Below are 23,770 nucleotides of genomic sequence, written 5' to 3'. Positions count from 1 at the left end.
ATGGGAGCTAATGCTAGAATTCTGATCTCCTAACGCGTCAGGTATTGCTTGCTTTTCTAACGCTCTCTTGGGTGGGATCTCTGGCAGTACTTTGAAATCAGTATCTCAAGAAGCTGGGACTGATTACATCATAAATTATACGCAAACAGTAGAGTGCATTATAAGTCATATGAAGACTTTATGAACAAAATAAAAAGTCTAAACAAAATTGAATTTTTGTTCTACAACACATTAGGGAGGTTGAAATTAGAGGCAATGAAAAGGAATTATGGGAGTATTTTAGGGGACTTGAGTTAAAAGAAATGAAAGAACTTGAGAGATGGTAGTAAAGCAAGGTGGATTCTTCATCTGGGAATGATGTGATGAGTATGGTGTTCCAGGAAAATCCTTCTATTGGTTATAAGGATTCTAGCAAAGAGAACAAAAAGCCAGTTAGAAATCAAGAGGAGGAAAATCATGTGAATGCAGTCTTCTAGGCTTGATGTGATAGTGGACTTTACAGTGATAGGGAAGCTCTGGGCCACTTTTGATTATGACTAGATAAAGGGAATGATAAGGACAGATGAAAATTTTCCATGGTTCCTATGCAGCTAAACAAATCTAAAAAGTGTTAATTCTGATTTTGTCCTGGGTGAACCTTTTTTGCCTCATAATATGAGAGTGATTATAAAATGATCAGTTGAGAGTGTTTGATGAGTCAGTAGGAGAAAAATCCCAACTTTGAAACAAGCAGATTTAGGAATCCATAGATTTATAAAAGCAGGGTTCTTCTTTTTCCTTGATAAGTTGGACAAGTCAGGTCACTCCTAGTTAGTGCTGAGATGATGAAGCTTACAAATAGGCTTGACATAATGGTTAGCCTCACATTTCTAGACTCATAATCAACTTACCTGTTTAGAAACAAGTAACGATTAAAAACAAAGGGGTAATTCACTTTTTAGTGAGCTTTAACATTATTTTTCCCCTCGTGTTTTCTAGCACCCTCCTAAGCCCTTTCCCTCCAGCATGCACTGCAGACCCTCCTCTCATCACTCAGAAGCCTGCTGGCACATGGAATCCTCTGGTGGGAGAGGTCAAGAAGGAAGCTCCAGGTGCCAAACCTCCTGCCTGAAGGAGAATAGAAACAGGGTGGCTGTGATCATTTGCTTTTGGAGAAACTACCGTGCTAAGATTTGCTTCCAAGCAGAGACTCCTGCTTGTCTGCCTCATACTCTTGCAGAAAGGCCTGCTTCAGCCTTGAGAGATTCGTGGTGGGGCTTGTTCATCTTTCAGAGGCCACACACTATTCTGTTCCACTGTTAGCAGTGTCTCAGCCTCTCCTTTGCGAACACCACATGAGCAGGCTGAAGGTCTCAAAGTCCTGTTTTCGCATTGAACTTCTCTGAATTCCAGACCTGTGTGTTCATGGGCTCATTCAACACCACTCCTTGTATATGTAAGAAATATCTCCCTTCTAAAAGTTTTGTTTATTCATTTATTTTGGTTTTATTTGCAAGGCAGAGAGAGACAGGTAGACAGACAGACAGACAGAGATCTTGCATCTGCTGATTCTCTACCCAAATGCCCAGGATGGTCAGGACTGGGCCAGGCGAAGCCAAGAGTCAGGGGCTACATCTTGATTTCCCGTGTGATGACAAGAGCCCAAATATTTGAGCCATCCCTCGCTGCCTCCCAGGATGCACAGGGAACTCACTTTTAATGTATTTATGGACTGAGTTTTGTCTATTTTCTTCCAAAGCCTTCTTCTTTTACCCAACCCCTCCAGCCTTCCCAATCTTGGTTATTGGCAACTCTGTCCTGATAGTTATCTGGGAGAAAAACACAAATCTGGGAGTTATTCTTGACTGGTTGCTTTTACTCATCTCTCTTGTATCTAATCTGTGAACCAGCAAATTCCGTGCACCACATGTTCAGCATACAGAAGTGCCTGGGCTCCCGGCTTTCATGAACTGCCTTGGAGCTAACCCATCCTCCCACTGAGAACAACCAGAAAATGTGAATAAAATGCAGAGAAACATCTGCCTGAAGCCCTGGGTTATGAAGGCAGTGAGGATTTGAGGAGTCATAATCTCAGTGTGCAGGGAATTACAGAGAAGAGAGATTTACCTTCTAAGCCACTTTGGTCCTTGAGGCAGTACAGGCCATGTGGCAGAGAAGTGGAGTGGAAAGCAGTTAGCAGCTGTTTGGTAGTGTGGGAGAGATGAAAATGGGCACACAGAATCTGCCAGGTAGGTGAGTTCAGACTCTTCCTTGGGATGCCTGAAGGACTACATGCAAGGAATAAGGGCGAAACTGAAATACACCGGATCCAGCAGAGGGAGAACTATCTTAACCCAATCAGCGCACACTGCAGCTGGCGTAATGCTTCTTCTGGAAGGCTGGGACATGCTCTTTGGAGGAAGACATTAGCTTCTCGGTTCGTCTACAATTTTTATGTATGATGCTGTGACATATGAGGAGTCTTCAAACAGTTCGTGGAGAATGCACATTAGGGAAAAAACTGTATGGCTTAACATTTTTTTTTTTTACCTCAAAATAACTTTAGCTTTTAATCCCATTTTTCAATGAACATTTTGAAGCACCCTTGTTTAATTAGACAGGACCCTGGAAAAAAGTAGGTAAGAGAAACACCCACAGGTGTTCCAGATATTGGAGTTTAAAATAACTCAAAGTTATGCTCAAGAAAAATGGATGTGAAAATGTGAAAATTTCATTGGAGAACTGACACCTATAACAAAGAATAAATGAAAATTCAAGCACTGAAAATCATTTCCGGGTAATCATAGTTTTTTAAATGCCCTCTCTTTTTTCTTGCTAAATCATAGTTTTTATTTATTTTTATTTTTATTTTTTTATTTTTTGACAGGCAGAGTGGACAGTGAGAGAGAGACAGAGAGAAAGGTCTTCCTTTGCCGTTGGTTCACCCTCCAATGGCCGCCGCGGCCGGCGCACCATGCTGATCCGATGGCAGGAGCCAGGAGCCAGGTGCTTTTCCTGGTCTCCCATGGGGTGCAGGGCCCAAGCACCTGGGCCATCCTCCACTGCACTCCCTGGCCACAGCAGAGAGCTGGCCTGGAAGAGGGGCAACCGGGACAGAATCCGGCGCCCCAACCGGGACTAGAACCTGGTGTGCCGGCGCCGCTAGGCGGAGGATTAGCCTAGTGAGCCGCGGCGCCGGCGCTAAGTCATAGTTTTTAAAATGCCCTCTCTTTTTTCTTGCTAAATCAGTGATTTTTCATTTTTATTAGTCATCTCAAAAAAATTTTTTTTTTTTTTTGGTTCTTCCTTGAGAAATGGATTTTAAGTATAGTTTGTTTTCAATAGGGAGGTACCAAAAAAAATGCTCTAGGATTCATCTTTACATCTAGAAAATGCAGGTTTTAGAGTAAAGGGTGTTTATGAAACTTCTGTATAACCTTGGTTTTGAGTAGTGAAGAGAACAGCTATGTGAAGATGGGTAGATGGACATGCAGAACTGGGCTAAGGAAGAAATCAAGATTAGAGGTGCAAGCTACAAGGGAGGTGGTTGGTCAAGAAGAGGTGGTGTTTGAAACCAAGAGAGTGCCCAAGTCACGAAAAAATAAAAAGTGAAGAGACAGAAGGGACAGGAAAGCAGGTTTTGGATCTATGCATTTCTAATCAGAATTTTAAATTCTTATTTATTTGCATTTACTTTAAGGGAAGAGAGAGAGAGAGAGAGAGAGAGACAGACTAATTTCTCCATCTACAAATAGCTGCAATAATAGTCAGGGTTCTATTGGGCTGAAGCCAGGAACCAGGTAAGGGTTTTCTGTGTGGGTGGCAGGGGAATCCATACTTGAGCCATTGTCTGCTGCCTCTCAGGCACATTCCAGGAAGCTGGATCAGAAGCAGAGGTGTGGCCAGTGTCCTGGCTCACTTGGCTAATCCCCCACCTGCGGTGCCAGCACCCCGGGTTCTAGTCCCGGTCGGGACGCCAGATTCTGTCCCGGTTGCTCCTCTTCCAGTCCAGCTCTCTGCTATGGCCCAGGAAGGCAGTGGAGGATGACCCAAGTCCTTGGGCCCTGCACCCGCATGGGAGACCAGGAGGAAACACCTGGCTCCTGGCTTCCGGTCAGTGTGGCGTGCCAATTTCAGCTCGCTGGCTGTAGCGGACATTTGGGGGGTGAACCAATGGAAGGAAGACGTCTCTCTCTCTCTCTCAACTGTCTAACTCTGTGTGTCCAAAAAAAAAAAAAAAAAAAAAAAAAAAACAGAGGTGGAGGTGGACTCAATCACAGTTACTCCTATGTGGGATAAAGGCATTCCAAGTGGTGGCTTAACCCCACGGCACCACAACAGACCCCCACCCCCAATCAGTTTTCTTTCTGAACCCCAAACCTGCCTCACCAGCCAAAGCATTAACTAGGTAGAGAAACAGAGTGGAACAGGGAGTTACCAATCAGGAAGCACAAAGTTTTAGTTAAGCAAGATGAATGAGCTCTAGAGTTCTTTCGTTCAGCATTGTCCTTATAGTCAACAATAATGTAGTATACATATAAAACTTTTGTTGATGGTAAATTTCATATTACATGTTCTTGCCACAATAAAATAAACATTTAAGAAAAGACAACATTACTAAATAGAAACCACCCCATGTTCTTCCCATGCAAAATTAAATGATTTATATCTTGCTAAATAATTTCCTTCTTTTTAAAAACCTTTTCCAATATACTGAATATGGAGATATATGATGTGTGAATGCATGATTATTACTTCAAAGGAGCAAGTTTTGAAATATGTTAAAGAAGAAAATTTTTTTTAAAGATTTATTTATTTGTTTGAAAGTCAGAGTCACAGAGAGAAGGAGAGGGAGAGGGAGAGAGAGAGAGAGGTCTTCCATCCATTGGTTCACTTTCCAATTGGCCGCAGTGGCCGGAGCTGTGCCGATCTGAAGCCAGGAGCCAGGAGCCAGTAGCTTCTTCTGGGTCTTCCACGTGGGTGCAGGGGCCCAAGGACTTGGGCCATCTTTTAGTGCTTTCTCAGGCCACAGCAGAGAGCTGGATGGGAAGTAGAGCAGCCGAGACTTGAACTGGTGCCCATATGGGATGCCAGCACTGCAGGCGGCGGCTTTACCCGCTGTGCCACAATGCTGGCCCCTTGTTTTTAAAAATTCCATGAGAAGCTAGGATTGTACAGTCTTCTTCTTTGGGAGCAATTAATTTAAGGGCAAGAATTGTAGATGGCACTAAGGCACATGGTGACAGCAGGGTGTCACAAGCTTTCCATGGGCCTGTGATTTTAAAGAAAGAAATCAATCACCTATTAAAGGTATATATTTATCACAACTTAAATATTTGCAACTCCTCAGTTTTTGTCATTCACCCCTGTGTGTTGCCCAAGATTGAATGCTTTTAATTTCTTGAGCATATAGACCATAAATACTATGTGAACTTGATGACATGTTAGTCAATGGCCTATAATCTCGAATTGAAAACTGTGCTGATCTGGCATGCTGTGTTCAGAAATTTTCATCTCCCTGGTATTATCAAAACCTTGACATGCTTTTAAAAAATTGTCAAAATTAACTACGACACTTTGCTTTAGTATACACATTGCCGTATAATTTACAATGTATTTGCCACACTGAAAGATTGATTTCAGATAGGTCTAGCTTGTCTAGCTGGGGAAAAAAATGTCATTCTGTTTTATGGAACAAAGCAAGATTCCACAAGACACATTCAGTTAAAATGAAGCAAAAGCTGTGGTGTTTGAGAATGGTAATGTCTTGTGTTATCTGGATTTATTGATCAAAATAAAATCAGTGTTCCATTTCCAATCTGCCTGCAGCAGCTTGCTTTTCAACAGCCCTGATTTTTTGAAAAGCATCCCATCCTACCTCTTCTGATCATAAAAAAGAAAAAAAAAGAAAAAAAAAACTTGCAGAATTGCATACTGAGAGATTATTGAGTTGGTTTTTGTAAAGTTAAAATAGAAAGTGAACCAATAAATTAAAAACATACAGGTAGAGAAACATTTTGAAAGTATTTTTATCACTTAAAATCGCAATAATATCCATTTAACTCAATAGGTTAAATTTGAATAAAACCTAATCTTGCATTTAAAAAATAGCCCAAGAGAAAATGGAAAATCTCTTTCATATCTTTGTGATAAAATGTTATTTTTGAGAAATGATATAAATATTGATTTTTAAAAAATGTATGTGTGTGTGCATGAGAGAGAGAGAGAAAGAGAGAGAGAGAGGAGATAGGAGAGAGAGAGGTAGTGTTTCCACTGTTGGTTCACTCCCCAGATGCCTATAATAGCTAAAGAGACCAAAGCCAGAAGCTGGAAACTCAGTGCTGGTCTCCTACATGAGTCACCAGAACCTAAGCACCTGAGCCATTGCTACTGTAGTCCAGAGTCTACGTTAGCAGGACGCTTGAATCAGAAGCCTGAACTGGGGTTTGAACCACGGAATCCTGGAGCCCTAGAACCTGGTGTGGGATGCAGGTGAACTAATGGGTGACTTAAGCAATAGACCAAATGCCCACACTGAGGTATAGATTTTTAATTGAACAGGAGAAAAAAATCAATGAAAAGAAAATGATATCTATTCTAGTTATGTATTGCTGCAAATTACCTCAAAACTTAATGGTCAAAATAACAATTTTAATTCATCTCAAAATCACACGGGTCAGGAATTCAGGCAGAGTTTGGCTGGTTGATTCTTTTGATCCCTGAGCTGTTGATGGAGATTACTTAGTGATACTCAGCTGCCAGGTGTTTTCAATTGCATGTCTGGCATCCTGGGGTGCATGGTTAAAAGGCTGGGCTTGCAAGGTTTCCACCTTTTAATAAGAGTCATTGCAAAGAATTGCAATAATCTTTAACACAGCAAGCACCATTTGGGTTCTTGGAGAAGTTGAGACACAACTTAGATATGCAGGAGACTTATTGAGAGGAAATGCCTGTGAAAAATTGAGAGTAAGGGGCTAAGATTAAACAGAGAGAGAGAGAGAGAGAGAGAGAGAGAGAGAGAGAGAGACTTCTGACCATGGGCTAAGATTAAACAGAGAGAGAGAGAGAGAGAGACTTCCGACCACAATGTATGTCTGACATCTGTGAAACTTAAGTGGGAAAGGAGGGTTGGGTAGGAAAAGACTCAAACTTGAGTGGAATTCTGGTGATATCTCAGCCCCCCGTGGAGGTTGCCCAGTAGAGGAGTCCCGTGGCAGGTGCAGACGGGCTGGATCTGAGTCTTTGCACAGGAGCACATTGAAGAAGGTGTTCCTGGTGGATTTAAAGGAGCAGCAGCTGGAGCCAGCTGTCAGCTGTACTTCCCATAGTCCGTTCTGTGGAGTGGCAAAGGAAGTGAGGCACGTCCCGTGCTGGCTTGCTGTGCTTGCTTAGGTAAGCAATGCATAAATAAAGCCGAGAAGATATGGTAGGGAGTTGAAATGGGTAAGTGAACGGCAGCATTTGATTCATTTCATAAAGAGTGAGTGATAGAGGAGCTGCTGCCTTCATCAGCAGGCCTACAGGGAGTTTGCAAAGTTGTGATCCCTCTCTCCTTGACCAGCGAGAGGGAGCCTTGCTGGAAGTACTCGGGGCTTTGGCCGGGTTTATCTTCTACGCATTTCTGCATTATTTCATCACACTTTGATCTTTTTGTCTTTCCACAGGGCTGGGTGTGGGTAGGGAGCTCTTTTGGGCTCCTGGGGAAACAGTGTGGTCAGTGCTTCGTGGAAATGAAAGGAAAATAATACGGAATGCAAGTCATAATACCATGCTAGGAGCCATTATGCAAAATCACCAGGGCCAGAACAATTCTATTTGAGTTATAAATTATTTATGCCCAGAAGAAAAATGAAAATAAAGTTTCTAGGAGTTGGGATGTTAATTTTCTGCTTTGGCCTTTCAACTGGAACTGTCCAAATGACTCCCAGGACTGGAGCTCCTTTTATTTTTTACCTTTGAGTGCTTTTGCACTTTTTTCTCTACCTTCAAGGGAAGTGTGTCCACAGCGACCACAGCGGATTATCCTCTATTGTTCTCAGTAGTGACAGACCCTTCTGTGTAAGGTCACCTAGGGAGATGAAAAAGAATTTCTCCTTAGTCCTTGCCCTAGCCTGGAAAGCACTTTCTCCCAATTCTTTGAGAGCAAGAGTCATAGCTTTGATGTGCATCAAGCTCATCTGGCAATCTTGTTTTTATTTATTTTTACTTGAAAGTCGGTTACAGAGAAGCAGAGAGAGGGAGAGAGGGAGAGAAAGTCTTCCATCTGCTGGTTCACTCCCCAGATGGCCCCAACGGCTGGAGCTGCGCCGATCCGGAGCCAGGAGCCAGGAGCCAGGAGCCAGGAGCCAGGAGCCAGGAGCTTCTTCTGGGTCTCCCATGCGGGTGCAGGGGCGCAAGAACTTGGGCCATCGTCCACTGCTTTCCCAGGCCATAGCAGAGAGCTGGATCAGAAGTGGAGCAGCCAGGACTAGAACTGGCGCCCACATTGGATGCCGGCTATGTCTGCCTGTCTACTGTGGTTAAAAAAAATTACCATCTTAAACATTTTTAGGTACAGTTTAGTAATGTTAAGTATACTAACATTGCAAATTCATGTAACTTTTCTTTTTGCAAATATGAAACGTTATATTCATTGAATAACATGTTTTTCCCCTTCCCTCTGGCCCCTGGCACCCACCATGGGTTTTATTAAGAAGCTATAATTAAACCCATAGAGAAAACGTAACCTTGTTCACACAGACCAGAATATGGCAGGGGCAGGGGGCAGCAGATGTGTTGGGAGTCAGCAGAGAAAGTTCCACAAAGGGCATGGAGACAGAGCCACTGAAGGTGAAGAGAGCAGTGGCAGGACACAAGATCGTGGACTCCACTAGGGAGCGAGTTTGGGTGGAGAGGTGGCCACCTTGCCAAATGCTGAACAAAGATGTAGCAAAACAAGGCCTAACAACGTCAACAGTAGGTTGTTATTAGGAAGTCCCGCATAATCTCCTTAGGACCAGTTTTGGTAGAGGGAGGGGTAAGAAGCTAGAGTTGAAGAGTAAATAGCAACAGAAGCAACAAGAGCCAAACAGAAAGCCACACTCTGAAATTCCCACTTTCCTCAAACAAAGATAAAGTTTGCGCTCATTTCTTTTTCTTTTTTTTTTTTTTGGTTTGTTTTAAGATTTGTTTATTTATCTGAAAGTCGGAGTTACACAGAGAGAGAAGGAGAGGCAGAGAGAGGTCTTCCATCTGCTGGTCCACTCCCCAGTTGGCTGCAATGGCTGGAGCTGCGCCTCTGTTTTCAGCTCAGTGCTGCAGAGTATTTGTGTGGCGACAGAAACAGAGCTCTGGGACTACACAGGAAGGAGGACCTGGGAAGAGGCATTGTTTCTTCTTTTAAAGAATCTTATTTATTTGAAAGGCCGAGAAGTCAGAGAGAGAGAGAAGGGGTGGGGGAGAGTGAGAGAGAGAGAGAGAGAGAAATATCTTACATCTGCTGGCTCACTCTCCAGATTCCTGCAACAGCCAGGGCTGGACCAGGCTGAAGCCGGGAGCCCAGAACTCAATCTGGGTCTCCCATATGGTGACAGGGGCCATCTGCTGCCTCCCAGGGTGTGCATTAACAGGAGGCTGAATTGGAATCAGAGACAGGACTTGAAATCAAAGACTCTGATATGGGCTGCAGGTGTCTGAAGTGGCATCTGAAGTGCTGTGCCAGATGCCAGCCTCAAGGCCTTATTCCTAGGAAAGGGTTGGATTTGCCCGGTCAAGGGGTCTCACTTCCAGACTGCCCTGGTTTGGGAACCATCTACCATAGGAGACGTCTTTGTCCTTTCTCTTTCTAGTGGCGCTTGCAGAATAGACTTGTCTGCTTTAAATTCATAGCAGCTTTATTATTATTATTTATTAATTTCCCTAGGTCAATTTAGGTGAAAAATATATTAGTATTATGCAGTAACAAAGGTCACTTTTCTCTCTATACCTTTCTCCTATCTTTAAAAAATGAACATTTTGCCAGAAGGTTGCAATCTGTTTAATTATAACCCCAAGTGGCTGAGATGCCAGGTTAGTGGGCTAATGCCATTCATCCTCTGAAACTCTGCAAATTGGAGGAATTTATAACAGATTCCCGGATATCCCCAGGGCTAACTTTAAACGTGACTGGGTTGTAAACTCCCTGACTTGACCAACATGAATTGTGTTCATCTGCTCTTAAGGAGATTAGTGGGAGGAGATGATCTTAAACTCCACAGAATAGATATATTTAGATCAGAATATACTTATACCTAAGAAACTGTTGTAAATAAAATTTGGATGTTGATAAGTGTTTTCTTTAGTCATATAATTCATATTTAGGAAATACATCAAGATTCTACTCTGCAAAAACATTGAGGCATTGTCTAAGGGGATCCTACATGAAAAAACTTTGCAAAATCAAAAGAAAAATCTCTAATTTGGAGGAAGTCAAATTTGCATATGTTGGGATGTTTTAAGTGGAGTGGGAATAATAGGTGTGGTTTAGTAGCTCTTCTTTGCTACAAAATATTTTTCTTTCCTCCTTTTCCAAATCATTGCTTGGATATGAGAGATTCTCCTGATTACTGATTAAAATTCAGAACATAAATTGAGTGACTTAAGTGTTATTAAGATATTAAAATGTGCTGAATTGCTCAGTAAAAGTTAGAATGTGAGTAGAATCATCTTTGAAATAGTGTATGAAAAAAAATCTTTTGGATATGCAGATAGGTTCACAGAATGTTTGGTGTTTCAATGAATAAAATAAGTTTCAAAGTGACTTGAGGCAGTAAATATCAATTAAATCCCACAGGATACACATATGCTTATATGATAAAGAAAAGGTTTTGGAGAACAAACCATCCAGGGCTTCTGAATATTTAAACGAGATCATTTCATTGTTCTGCCGTATAATTGTGCTAAATAAAAACATAGTGACTGTGAACAGAGCTCTTTGCAGTGTGTTTGGTTGCTTTGCAGTCAGACTATCTGCTGGGATTCAATGGAAGATACCTGTTTATTCTTTTGCCTGACTGCAGCAGTGCCTCAAATGGAAGATTGCTGGTTGGCATTTAATCCCTGTGGGTTCTTACGGATTTGAGGATTTAATTACCTGCCTGTTCACTTCTTTATGGAGTGGTCAGCCTGTGAAGCCAGCTGCAAGCTGAAAATCACCTAGGAGGAGCAACCGCTGGTTTTTACCCTGAGGATTTTCATTATCGTTAGTAGCTCAAGACATAGTATGTCCCTTTAAAGTTGTTGTTAACAAGAATTTTGGACTGTAGGGAAGGCAAGGAATATATTTTAATGTTAGACAGGAGCTGTTAGTCACTAATGAATGAACTAACGGAGAGGACGACCATAGTTGGATATCTTTTTTGTTCCTCTTCCCGAAAATTCCCAAGATAACCAATTTAGTCTGGAAAGACATTCTTTGGATTACAGGCATTGGTCTTCTCCTATTTAGTGTCAACTTGTTTAAAAACAAATGAAGCAAAAACAAGACAAAGACACCACTAAGAGTTTCAAACTCAGTAGGCCTGCAGGTGTTCTACCCACAGGCCACCAGTTTCTATCATCTACTCCCAACCTGCCTCACTCTGCAGGCCGGGTTGATTTATTTCCCTTCTAACTTCATGTAACAATGATTGTCTGTGCAATTCATTTGGAAATTAATCATGAACCACACGATGACATCTTTCCTATTATATCTTGAGCTGTTCAATTTTTTATGGCTCTGAAACTTTTCAGTTGCCAGGAATCAATTGTGAACTCCTTTCGTGAAGAAACTGTGTCATATTTCTTTGTATTTCTCCCAGTACCAAACACAAGGAACCATTGACAAATTAATTTGGTTTTGTTTTATTTAATGAGGATGCATGATATTCTCAATGTGTGTTCTCCTTTTCTATGGGAGTACTGAAAGGACAGAAGATGAGATACAATCAGTTCATAGGCACAGAGGGATGTTTATTTCTCCATGTAAATTTCTGCAGAATGTTTCAAAAGACACAAATACTTGTAAGGAAACTCGGTAACTGACTCGCAAATGCCTCAGATGTGCCTCTCACTGTCTTCTTTTCTTCACTAGACAGTGAGTAGGAGGAAGGTAAAGGGACAGAAGTAACATATTGGGAATTTATACAGTATTTCTTTTAAATTCTCACAGGTCCAGGGGTAGGAATTGTTATTAGTGTTATGGAAAGCAGGAACTGAGAGTTATGGAGGTCCTAGACAAGGGTACACAGCTGCTGTTGGAGCTTGGATTTTTTTATTTTTCAATTTTTTAAAACTTTTATTTAATGAATATAAATTTCCAAAGTACAGCTTTATGGATTACAATGGCTTCCCCCCCGCATAACTTCCCTCCCACCCGCAACCCTCCCCTTTCCCTCTCCCTCCCCCCTTCCATTCACATCAAGATTCATTTTCAATTCTCTTTATATACAGAAGATCAGTTTAGCATATATTAAGTAAAGATTTCAACAGTTTGCACCCACACAGAAACACAAAGTGAAAAATACTGTTTGAGTACCAGTTATAGCATTAAATCAAAATGTACAGCACATTAAGGACAGGGATCCTACATGAGGAGTAAGTGCACAGTGACTCCTGTTGTTGACTTAACAAATTGACACTCTTGTTTATGGCATCAGTAATCACCCTAGGCTCTTGTCATGAGTCACCAAGGCTATGGAAGCCTTTTGAGTTCACCAACTCTGATCATATTTAGACAAGGTCGTAGTCAAAGTGGAAGTTCTCTCCTCCCTTCAGAGAAAGGTACCTCCTTCTTTGATGACCTGTTCTTTTCACTGGGATCTCACTCGCGGATCGGTTGTCACCGATCAGGGAAAACATATGGTATTTGTCCCTTTGGGACTGGCTTATTTCATTCAGCATAATGCTTTCCAGATTTCTAACAGGGATCACTTTTCAGTTAAAATTTAAACACCTAAGAATAATTATGTGTTAATTACAGAGTTCAACCAATAGTACTAGAACGAAAAAAAATACTAAAATGGATAAAGTATTACATTGTACATCAACTGTCAGGACAAGAGCTGATCAGGTCACTGTTTCTTCCATCCACTGGTTTACTCCCCAGATGGCCGCAATGGCCAGAGCTGAGCTTATCTGAAGCCAGGAGCCAGGAGCTTCTTCCAGGTCTCCCACGTGGGTGCAGGTGCCCAAGGACTTGGGCCATCTTCTACTGCTATCTCAGGCCATAGCAGAGAGTGGGATTGAAAGAGGAGCAGTAAGGACTAGAAGTGGCGCTGATATGGGATGCTGGCGCTTTAGGCCAGGGCTTAAACCTGCTCTGCCACAGCGCCAGTCCCAAGTCCTTTGCCAATTTAACTAGGTTTTCTGTTTTGTTGTTGTGCAGTTTCTTGATCTCTTCATAGATTCTGGTTATTAATCTTCTATCAGTTGCATAGTTTGCAAATGTTTTCTTCCTTCTGTTGGTTTCCTCTTCACTTTCCTGAGTTTCTTTTGCCATACAGAAACTTCTCAATTTGAAATGTAATCCTATTTGTTAATTTTGACTTTGACTTCCCTGTGCCTCTGGAGTCTTTTCCAAGAGCTGTTTGCCTGTGCCAATATTTTGCAGGTTTTCCCCCAATATTCTCTAATTTTTGATGGTATTGGGTCATAGTTTTAGGTCTTTAATCCATTTTGAGTGGATTTTTGTGTAAGGTGTAAGGTAGGGGTCTTTCTTCATACTTCTGTTTGTGGAGATCCAGTTTACCCAGCACCGTTTGTTGAAGAGACTGTCCTTGCTCCAAGGAATGGTTTTAGCTCCTTTGTTAAAAGTTAAGTTGGTTGTAAATGCTTGGATTGGTTTCTGGCATTTCTGTTCTGTTCCATTGGTCTATCCATCTGTTTCTGTATCAGTACCAGGCTGCTTTGATTATAACTGCCCTGTAGTATGTTTTGAAACCTGGTAAAACGTTTCTTTTTGTTGTATAAGATTGCTTTGGTCATTTGGGGTCTCCTGTGTTTCCATATGAATTTAAGCATAAATTTTATAAATCTGAGAAGAATATCCTTGGTATTTTGATTGGTATCACATTAAATCTGTAAATTGTTTTTGGGAGAATGGGCATTTTGATGATATTGATTCTTCCAACCCATGAACATGAAATATTTTTCAATTTTTTTATGTCTTCTTCTAGTTCTTTCTTTAATGTTTTGTAATTCTCACTATAGAGATCTTTGACATTCTTGGGTACATTTATTCCAAGGCATTTGATATTTTTGTAGCTATTATGAATAGAATTGACCTTAGAAATTCTTCCTCATCCATGGCATTGTCTGTGTATTCAAAGGCTGTTGCTTTTTGTGTGTTGATTTATATCCTGCTACTTTACCAAACTCTTCTGTGAGTTTCAACAGTCTCTTAATGGAGTCTTTTGGATTCTCCTATATACAGAATCATGTCATCTGCAAATAGTTTGACTTCCTCTTTCCCAATTTGTATCCCTTTGATTACTTCTTCTTGCCTAATGGCTGTAGCTAAAACTTCCAGGACTATACTGAATAGCAATAGTAAGAGAGGGTTCCAGATCTCAGTGGGGATGCTTCCTGCTTTTCCCCACTCAGTAGGATGCTGGCCACTGGTTTCTCATAAATTTCCTTGATTGTGTGGTGGAATGTTCCTTCTATACTCAATTTTTTTAGTTTTAATCACGAAATGGTATTGTATTTTATCAAATGCTTGCTCTGCATCTGTTGAGATAATCATATGGTTTTTGTTCAGCAGTGTATTAATGTGATGTATCACATTGATTGATTTGCAAATGTTGAACCATCCTTTCATACTAGGAATAAGTCCCACTTGGTCTGGGTGGATTATCTTTCTGATGTGTTGTTGGATTCTATTGGCTAGAAATTTGTTGAGGATTTTTTCATTTATGTTCATCAAGGAAATTGGTCTGTAGTTCTCATTTTGCATTGTATCTTTTTCTGGTTTAGAAAATAAGGTGATGCTGGCTTCATAGAAGGAGTTTGGTAGGATTCCCTCCCCTTCAAATGTTTTCAATAGCTTGAGAAGAATTGGAATTTGTTCTTCTTTAAATGTCTGGTAGAATTCAGCAGTGAATCCATCCGGTCCTGGGCTTTTCTTTGTTAAGAGTGTCTTTTTTTTTTTAAATATTTTTATTTATTTGAAAGACTGAGTAACAGAGAGACATAGAGCCAGAGAGAGAGAGAGAGAGAGAGAGAGAGAGAGAGGTTTTCCATCTGCTGGTTCACTCCCCAATTGGCTACAACAGCCAGAGCTGAGCTGAGCTGAATTTAGGAGCCAGGAGATTCTTCCAGGTCACCCACATGGGTATAGGGGCCCAAGGACTTGGGGCATCTTCTGCTGCTTTCTCAGGTCATAGCAGAGAGCTGGATCAGAAGACGAGCAACTGGGACTTGAAATGGTGCCCATATGTGATGCCAGCACTACAGGCCGAAGCTTTAACCTACTGTGCCACAGTGCCGGCCCCAGGGAAGGTCTTTATTGCTGATTCAATTTCTGTCTTGGTTAAGGTCTACTTATATTTTCTATGTCTTCCCAGCTCAGTTTAGGTAGCTTGTATGTGTCCAGGAATCTATCCATTTCTTCTATGTTTCCCAGTTTGTTGACATACAACTCTTGTATTAATTTCTGATTATTCTTTTTATTTATGTGGTGTCTGTTGTTGCATTTCCTTTTTCATATCTAATTTTATTGATTTGGATCTTCTCTCTTTTTTTTTGGTTAGCTAGGCCAATTGTGTGTCAATTATATTTATTTTTTCCTTATGTTCTAGGGATTCCTGAGTTGTTAATTACCAGTTTCATTCCATTGTGATCAAAGAAGATGCATGTTATGATTTCAGTTTTTTAAATTTGCTGAGACTTGCCATATGGCCTATTATATGGTAATTCCTAGAGAAAATTTCATGAACAGGAAGAATGATTTGTATTCTAGAACTGTAGGATGGCAAGTTCTGTAGATATCCACTAGGTCCTTTTGGTCTGTAGTGTCAAGTAACTCTGTTTCCTGCTGATTTTCTGTCTGGTTGATCTGTCCATTGCTGAAAGTGGGGTATCGATGTCCCCCATTACTGTTGTATTGGAATCTATGTCTTCCTTTAGATCCATTAATATTTATTTTAAATATCCAGGTTCCCTGTAGTTAGGTGCATATATGTTTATAATTGTCACATCTTCCTATTGAATCGATCCCTTAATCACTATACAGTGACCTTCTTTATCTTTTTTAACAATTTTTGTGTTGAAATCTATTTTGTCTGACATTAGTATGGCTACATTGGCATCTTTTTGGTTTCTGTTAGCATGTAATATCTTTTTCCATCCTTTCACTTTCAGTCTTCATGTATCTTTGTTGGTGAGATATGTTTCTTGTAGGCAGCAAGTAGATGCGTTTTGTTTTATGATCCATTCAGGCAGTCTGTGTTTTTTAACTAGAGAGTTGAGGCCATTTACATTCAAGGTGACTAGTAATAAGTGAGGACTTGGCACTGCTATTTTCCCATAAATATTCATATTGTTTACTTTGGATTTCTTTTGTAATTTTACTGGGAGATTTTCTGTCTTCACCTTTTGTAGTGATGACCTCATGTTTCTGTGTTTCTCTGTGTAGCACATTCTTCAGTATCTTTTGTAATGCTGGAAGATGGTGATAAATTCTTTCAATTTCTGTTATGGAAGGCCTTCATTGATTAATGCAAGCTTTGCAAGGTATAGTATTCTGGTTTGACAGTTTATTTCTCTAAGGACTTGGAATATGTCTTGTCATTCTTTTCTAACCTGTAGTGTTTCTGATGAGAAGTCATTTGTGAATCTAATTGGAGTTCCTCTGAAAGTAATCTGGCATTTCTCTCATGCACATTTTAGAATCTTTTCTTTATGTTTTACTGTGTAGAGTTTGACTACAATGTGTTGTGAAGATCTTTTCTGATTATGTCTATTAGGAGTTCTATGTGTTTCCTGTACTTGGGTGTTCCTTTCTTTCTGCAAATTAGGAGCATTCTGTAATTATTTTACTAAAAGTCCTTCTAATCCATTCTGTTTTCCATGTCTTCAGGAACTCCTAAAGACCTGTAGGATCCTTAGATCTCCAACACTGTTTTTTAGTTTTCTATTTTTTTTGTCTGACTTAAATTTCCAATGGTTTGTCTTCTAACTCAGATATTTCTTTCTTCTGCTTCACTGAGTCTGTTTTTATGGCTTTCCACTGCATTTTTAATTTGTTCTATTGAATTCTTTTTTAATTTTTTAATTTATTTGAAAGGCAACGTTACACAGAGAGAGAAGGAGAGGCAGAGAGAGAAAGAGAGAGAGAGAGGTCTTCCATCTAATGATTCACTCCCCAACTGGATGCAATGGCCAGAGCTGTGCCAATCTGAAGCCAGGAGCCTCCTCCAAGTCTTCCATGCAGGTGCAGGGGTCCAAGGACTTGAGCCATCTTCTGCTTTCCCTAGCCATAGCAGAGAGCTGGATTGGAAGTGGAGCAGCGGGGACTTTAATCAGTGCCCATATTGGATGCTGGAACTGCAGGTGGTAGTTTTACCCACTATGCCACAGGGCTGGCCCCTATTGCATTCTTTACTTTCCAAGATTTCATATTGATTTCTCTTTTAGATCTCAATTTTATGGGAGAAATTTTCTTTCATGTAATACATGAATTTCATTAATTTGTGGATTTGCTTCTAATTACTCCTAAGTATTCCTATGATCAATTTTTTGAATACCATTTCTGGCGTTTCTTTATTCTCTTCATCTTTGCATTCTAGTATTGAAATGTTATGGTCTTTTAGGAGTGTCAGGTTGTCTTCCTTATTCTTGTTTCTTGAATTGCTGCGTTTATTATTCAGCATTAGTGGAATACTTGTTGGTTTCTTTTTTTTTTTTTCCTATGAGGGCTTTTATCTTTGGACTATGCCTCTGTGGCTTAGTGGAGTATCCCATTTTTTTCAGTGAATTACCCAGAGGTATGTGGTGGGTGTAGCCAGGGAGATCTGTTCAGTGCTCCTGGGTGAGGAGAGTGTCCAAGGTAACACATAGGTTGGGCTTGGTAAACCTTTTTTTTTTAAATCAGAAGGGAGGTTTGTTCTGCTTTGTTGATTTAGTGTCATGCTCACCTCCTTTCCTCAAAGGAGACCAATGCCTGGGTGCTAGCCCCAGAGGGTACAATATTTGTCCATGTTGCCACAAGGACCACACAGAGGATCTGTGCATTTGTTGGTGTAAGAAGGGTTCCCCCAGCAATGACCCTCATCAGGGAATCAGGGAGCCCTGAGCATGTGGAGTCACGCACTGTGAATGCCCAAAGTCCTAGTCTCACCTTGCACTCTCCCATGTGACCACAGTGTTTTCACAGTCCTGGCACACAAGCCTCCCAGAGTCACAAGCATCCATCCCCCTGTTACTTCTAGCCAGACTCATGTGTCTCCTTTTGGCTGGTTGCTGGGCAATGGGCATGAGCTGGCACAGCTTCTACCTATGTCCAAAATGGCACCCACCTTCTCGGCTTGTTACAGCACACTGGTGCAGGGTGGTCAGGGAGAGAGAGGTGTGCCCCCTTTTTTTCCCTTCTAGTTTGGCAGGTATACTGTCCCCCACAGGGCTCCAAGCTGGCCTATGCCAGGCTCTTCCCACAACTTTATCATCAGTGGCTTGGGCTGCTGCAGACTGGTTTCACCTCACTCCAAAGCTGGAGCTGAGGCCCTCGGCTGCTGGGATCCTGAGCTGTGCGTGTGCACACCCTCCATGTGGTCCACAGTGTTCCTCTAATTTGCATGAAGCTTCCTCTGCTGTTTTCTCTAATTCTTCCCTGAGACTGCACTCTCTCCACTTTTTAAAAACTATCTACTCTTAGACTAGAGCAGTAAGCTCCCTCCCTATTCTGCCATTTTCCCAGAAATTTCTCTGTCTTCTTTCAAAGCACTGTATAGAGACTAAATTACACTTTCCCATTCACCCTCTAAGACTTTCTCCTCAAACTCTGCTCTTGGATCCCCAAAAACTCTCAGTTTATTGCTGCCTGATTCATGCATTGTTTTCTCATACTCTAAAATTTTAATATGCCTCATTTTTTTTCTTTTAAAAGCAATGTTTTTAAAAGTGAGTCTGCATCATCACAGAGGTGTTGTGAAAAAGGTTGGTCTCAGACTCAATGAGTCAGCATTTTACTTTAGAAAATTGTTACTTAATGAAGTATTATCTCAAGAAATAGTTCATAAAGCGAACTCACTCCCTGGAAAAATGCATTGTTTTTTAGATAATTCACTACTGTCAATTATATTTGAAGACAAAAATGTTTCACACTAGAGAAAGACTTAGTATTAAAGAAGTCACTGGATCACCAAAATCAAAGACAATCCACAAAATTTTCTGTAGTATGTTGAATACAAATGGAGTACACTATACTTTTTATGCAGAATAAAACTGTCATAAATCTGCTTCTGTGTCTTCTAACATTTCCAGAGAAAAACTGATTTTCTGTACAAAGGATGAAAATGTGCAGAGCATTCAACTGCCAAAACAGTCACTTCTACAGTCACGTACATACCCTTCTATATCTGAAAGATTTTTTTTTTTTTTGACAGGCAGAGTGCACAGTGAGAGAGAGAGACAGAGAGAAAGGTCTTCCTTTGCTGTTGGTTCGCCCTCCAATGGCCGGCGCGGCCGGCGCGCTGCGGCCGGCGCACCGCACTGATCCGAAGGCAGGAGCCAGGAGCCAGGTGCTTTTCCTGGTCTCCCATGGGGTGCAGGGCCCAAGCACTTGGGCCATCCTCCACTGCACTCCCTGGCCACAGCAGAGAGCTGGCCTGGAAGAGGGGCAACCGGGACAGACTCCGGCGCCCCAACCGGGACTAGAACCCGGTGTGCCGGCGCTGCTAGGCGGAGGATTAGCCTAGTGAGCCGCGGCGCCGGCCCTGAAAGATTTTTCTTCCTTTTTATGTTCTTTCTCTAGACTAGAAGGTAGTCCTTTGAGAAAAGGATAATGTATCTGAAATAAAATTTTTGAAAAGATTGGTTTTTTTATTTGAAAGGCAGAGTTAAAGGGAGGATTAGAGAGAGAGAGAGAGGTCTTCCATCCAGTGCTTCACTCCCCAAATGGCTGCAGTGTCCAAGACTGGGCCAAGCTAAAGCTATAGGCATAGAACTTCCTTCGGTTCTTCCCTGTGGGTGGCAGGGACCCCGGTACTTGGGTCATCTTCTTCTGGTTTCCCAGATGCATTAGCAGGGAGCTGGATCAGAAGTGGAGCAGCTGGCATTCAAACTGGTGCCCATATGGGATACCCACGTTGCAGGTGGCAGCTTGACCTGCTATGCCACAACCCAGGCCCTGAAATAACTTTTGAATAAACTCTTTGCTGAGGATGCTGGGGTGTTTCTGCTTCAGTTTCCATAAGTTGGAGAGTGATTGCTCCGCAATTTAGGAAGAACAGGGTCTTAGCTTAATGTCTAAGTGATTGTGCCCAGGTTTTCTGTATGGAAAATGAGCAGGCTGGGATGTCTAATTTCTGAAATCTTTTCCTGCTGTACATTTTGGAAAGGACCAGGGGTAGTTTTGCACATGTTTTCCTTGTGAGAACATATTAATATTGTAAGGAATCTTCTACACTTTTATCCATTTGTTTTTATTTATTTGGAAGGCAGAGAGACTAAGAGAGATAAAGAAACACACACACACACAGATGATGGACAGAGATCTTGCATCTACTGGTTCACTCCCTAAATATCCACCACAGCTTAGCCTGGGCTATGCCAACATCAAGAGGCCAGAACCCAGTCTTGGTCTCTCACATGAGTAGCAAGGACCCAAGTACTTCACCCATAACCTGCTGCTTTCCTGGGTGCTGAGTAGCAACAAGTTGGATTGAGAACTAGAGATAGGCCTTGAACCCAGGCACCCAGATATGGGATTTGGGGGTCCCAACAGGTGTCAAAACTGCTGTGCTAAAGGCGGCCCTCTAAGGAATCTTTTGTATGTTCACTGTGAAATAATATGCACATTTCTGCTAAGAGAAGACACAGAAAGGAAACATAAAATGGATCATTTGCACTTAAACTGCTTAAGTAAGATGGAAATTACTTGCTTCTTTAAGTGAATCAGCATTTTCACTTGGAATCTAGTGTGTCATCATGCATTTCTTAAGTTAATCACTTTAGCAAAATGGCTCTGGAGGTGGGTAGGCCAAAGTTAGCAGAACAAAGTAGTTAAAAAAGCCCTACCAATCCCTGTAATGTGTGTATGTTTGAATTAATGTTTCTTTGGGTAATGAATTTGGCCAGCATTTCAGAGCAGATCAACTAGAAGTTAAAAAAACTGGCAGGCTCTCTTTCCTGCCCCTTGTTCTGCTCTTTAGAGACATGATCTTGAATTTTTTTTTTGATATGCAATATCCATCAGTAAGAGAAAATGAGAATGCTCTCCCAAAATAGATCTCAAGGGACAATATTAATTAGGGAAGAGTTGATCATTAGAAAAAAGGCATGGAAACCTTTTGATGATTTTGAATTTGAGAGGCCGCTGTGGGGCCACACATGATAGATTATTATAGATTATTTATTATTATTATAGATTATTATTTATACTTAAAATATGGCAAAGAACTCAAACTGTCATGTTAACCTGCCATTTTTTCCCCTGGTTGAGCTTGCATTGTGAGTTCTTCAATCCAGGTATCTTTCTAGAGCTTTTTCTTTTCTTTTATTTATTTATTTATTTATTTATTTTTGACAGGCAGAGTGGACAGTGAGAGAGAGAGAGAAAGAGAGAAAGGTCTTCCTTTGCCGTTGGTTCACCCTCCAATGGCCGCCGCGGCTGGCGTGCTGCGGCCGGCGCACCCCGCTGATCCGATGGCAAGAGCCAGGTACTTATCCTGGTCTCCCACGGGGTGCAGGGCCCAAGCACTTGGGCCATCCTCCACTGCACTCCCGGGCCACAGCAGAGAGCTGGCCTGGAAGAGGGGCAACCGGGACAGAATCTGGTGCCCCGACCGGGACTAGAACCCCGTGTGCCGGCTCCGCAAGGCGGAGGATTAGCCTAGTGAGCCGCGGCGCCAGCCCCTCTAGAGCTTTTTCAAAGCTATTTTACTTTTAGGAGATTTTAATTTAATATAACAATAACCAGTAAATCTAATTAGGCATCCATAATCTAGAATTCATTGTAATTTGTTGAAGAGCAGGGAATGTATGAAAAGGGTGGGTTGAAACTCTTCTGCCCTTCTTCCATGTCCCTCGCCTAGCTTCCGTGACTGGGGCTTTAACTTGTGCATTGAGGATGGCTACACGTTTCATTCAAGAGTGAATATTGGGAGATGTGAATTTCCTTATTTATTACTGGAATAAAATTAATGGAAATTCAATATTTTCTTTCCAAACCTCCCTGCAAAGATAACTGTTCTCTTGCCTTAGTCACAGGAGTGAAGAGTGACTTTCTGAGTTAGAGTTTGTATCAACTGTATAGCAACCAGAAAGCAGATAAAATGTTTTTCTTTGCCACTCTCATTCTTCCAGTAACCAAGTATGTGGTTTCTCAGTCATAATCAAGTTGACATTAATTCAGGTAGGAAAAGCAGAAGGGAAGAGTGTGTCTATTAGTATGGCTTCCTATACATAAAGTTTGCACGTAGAGGTTTTCTTTCCTATATGATTCATGGCAAGGAATTCTCATCCACTGAGATAGTAAGGAGGTGATAACTATCCTTCCAAAGGGATGTAGTATACAAAGTTAGTTCAGTGCAAATTGTCTCTTTTCATATCGAGACTATAGTCCTTTCCAGGAGTGGAGGTGGGGAATGGAATTCCATTGCAGTGGAACATATTACAAGGCTTTAAAAGCTAAATTAACATGGTTGCCCAGCTGCCTGTTTTGACAGTTGGGAGCCACACATATTTTCCTTCCTTGTCTCAATGATTCTTTGCGGCATGTTGTGAGATATATAAAGCTAGCTCTGCGCAGGGATGGTGGTTATGCCTGGAATAAACATGTGCAGTCTGCCCACATTTTTTTGGTGTAGATTGCTTGGTGATCTCATGGCTGCTTTTTAGTGCTGTGCTTAACTTTCTCTAGTGTGAAACATTCCGTCTGCAAATGCATTTGGCACTTGCTGATCGCAGAGTTAACTGAAAATAGTGCATTTTTTCCAGGCGGTGATTTGCTTTGATCATGAAAGGACGTTTCCTGGGCTTGGCTCTGAGATAGTAGGAAAAGAAAAATGATTATCACAAGTGCAGTTTTGATGTCCACCTTTGGATGAGCACTTCACAAATGACTGCTGTATACTGAAAATATGTTGAAGGTACACAAACTCAGGAGGGAAGTGTATTTTATTTTTAGAACCTGAAAATCTTTGGAGCTAAGTAACTTAAAGGAAAAATGAAAGAGTTTGACATTTTGTAACTATGTCCTCTTAAACTAATACTTACAAGCCACTAATCCTGTACTGTCATTTTCAGAAAGGGACTAGAGGAAAGTTGGCCAGGACAAAACACGCTGCCATATTGGAAAGTCAAGAAGGGAAGTTGGAAACCTTTTGCTTCTAACTGGACTCATTTATTTAAAATAGACTTTTGTTTTTCATTTGGATTACATAAGCACTACGTTCTTCATATAAAAATGATATTAAAACGTAAAGTTTATCCACCCTTCCCACAGACCATCTGCTTCCCAAATCCTGCTCCCCAGCCCTCTCTCAGCCATTGGCGATGCAGATAAGAGAGTGTGTGAGAAAACACACACACACACACACACACACAGATGCCTGCAGTAGTGACAGGAGGCTAGTGT

At 41.4% G+C, this 23,770-nt stretch overlaps 1 protein-coding gene across 19 annotated transcripts in view; it reads left to right on the top strand.

Moving 5' to 3' along the window:
• LOC100346703 (endogenous retrovirus group K member 19 Pol protein) overlaps positions 1-23,770 on the top strand; it is a 313,823-nt gene that overhangs the window by 180,168 nt on the left and 109,885 nt on the right. The window contains exon 5 of one of the 19 annotated variants that reach the window (XR_011387356.1): positions 979-4,211. The exons of 17 other annotated variants lie outside the window; for them this stretch is intronic. The gene's annotated coding sequence lies outside the window, so the exon portion shown is untranslated. Of the gene's footprint in view, positions 1-978; positions 4,212-23,130; positions 23,283-23,770 lie in introns of those variants that run through there. One more of the 19 variants, XM_070071124.1, reaches the window with a different exon arrangement.

This window comes from Oryctolagus cuniculus, chromosome 3 (genome assembly GCF_964237555.1).
Source record: "Oryctolagus cuniculus chromosome 3, mOryCun1.1, whole genome shotgun sequence".
NCBI lineage: Eukaryota > Metazoa > Chordata > Mammalia > Lagomorpha > Leporidae > Oryctolagus > Oryctolagus cuniculus.
Note: the sequence above shows the minus strand (reverse complement) of the source record. Positions and strands in the feature narration are given on the sequence as shown.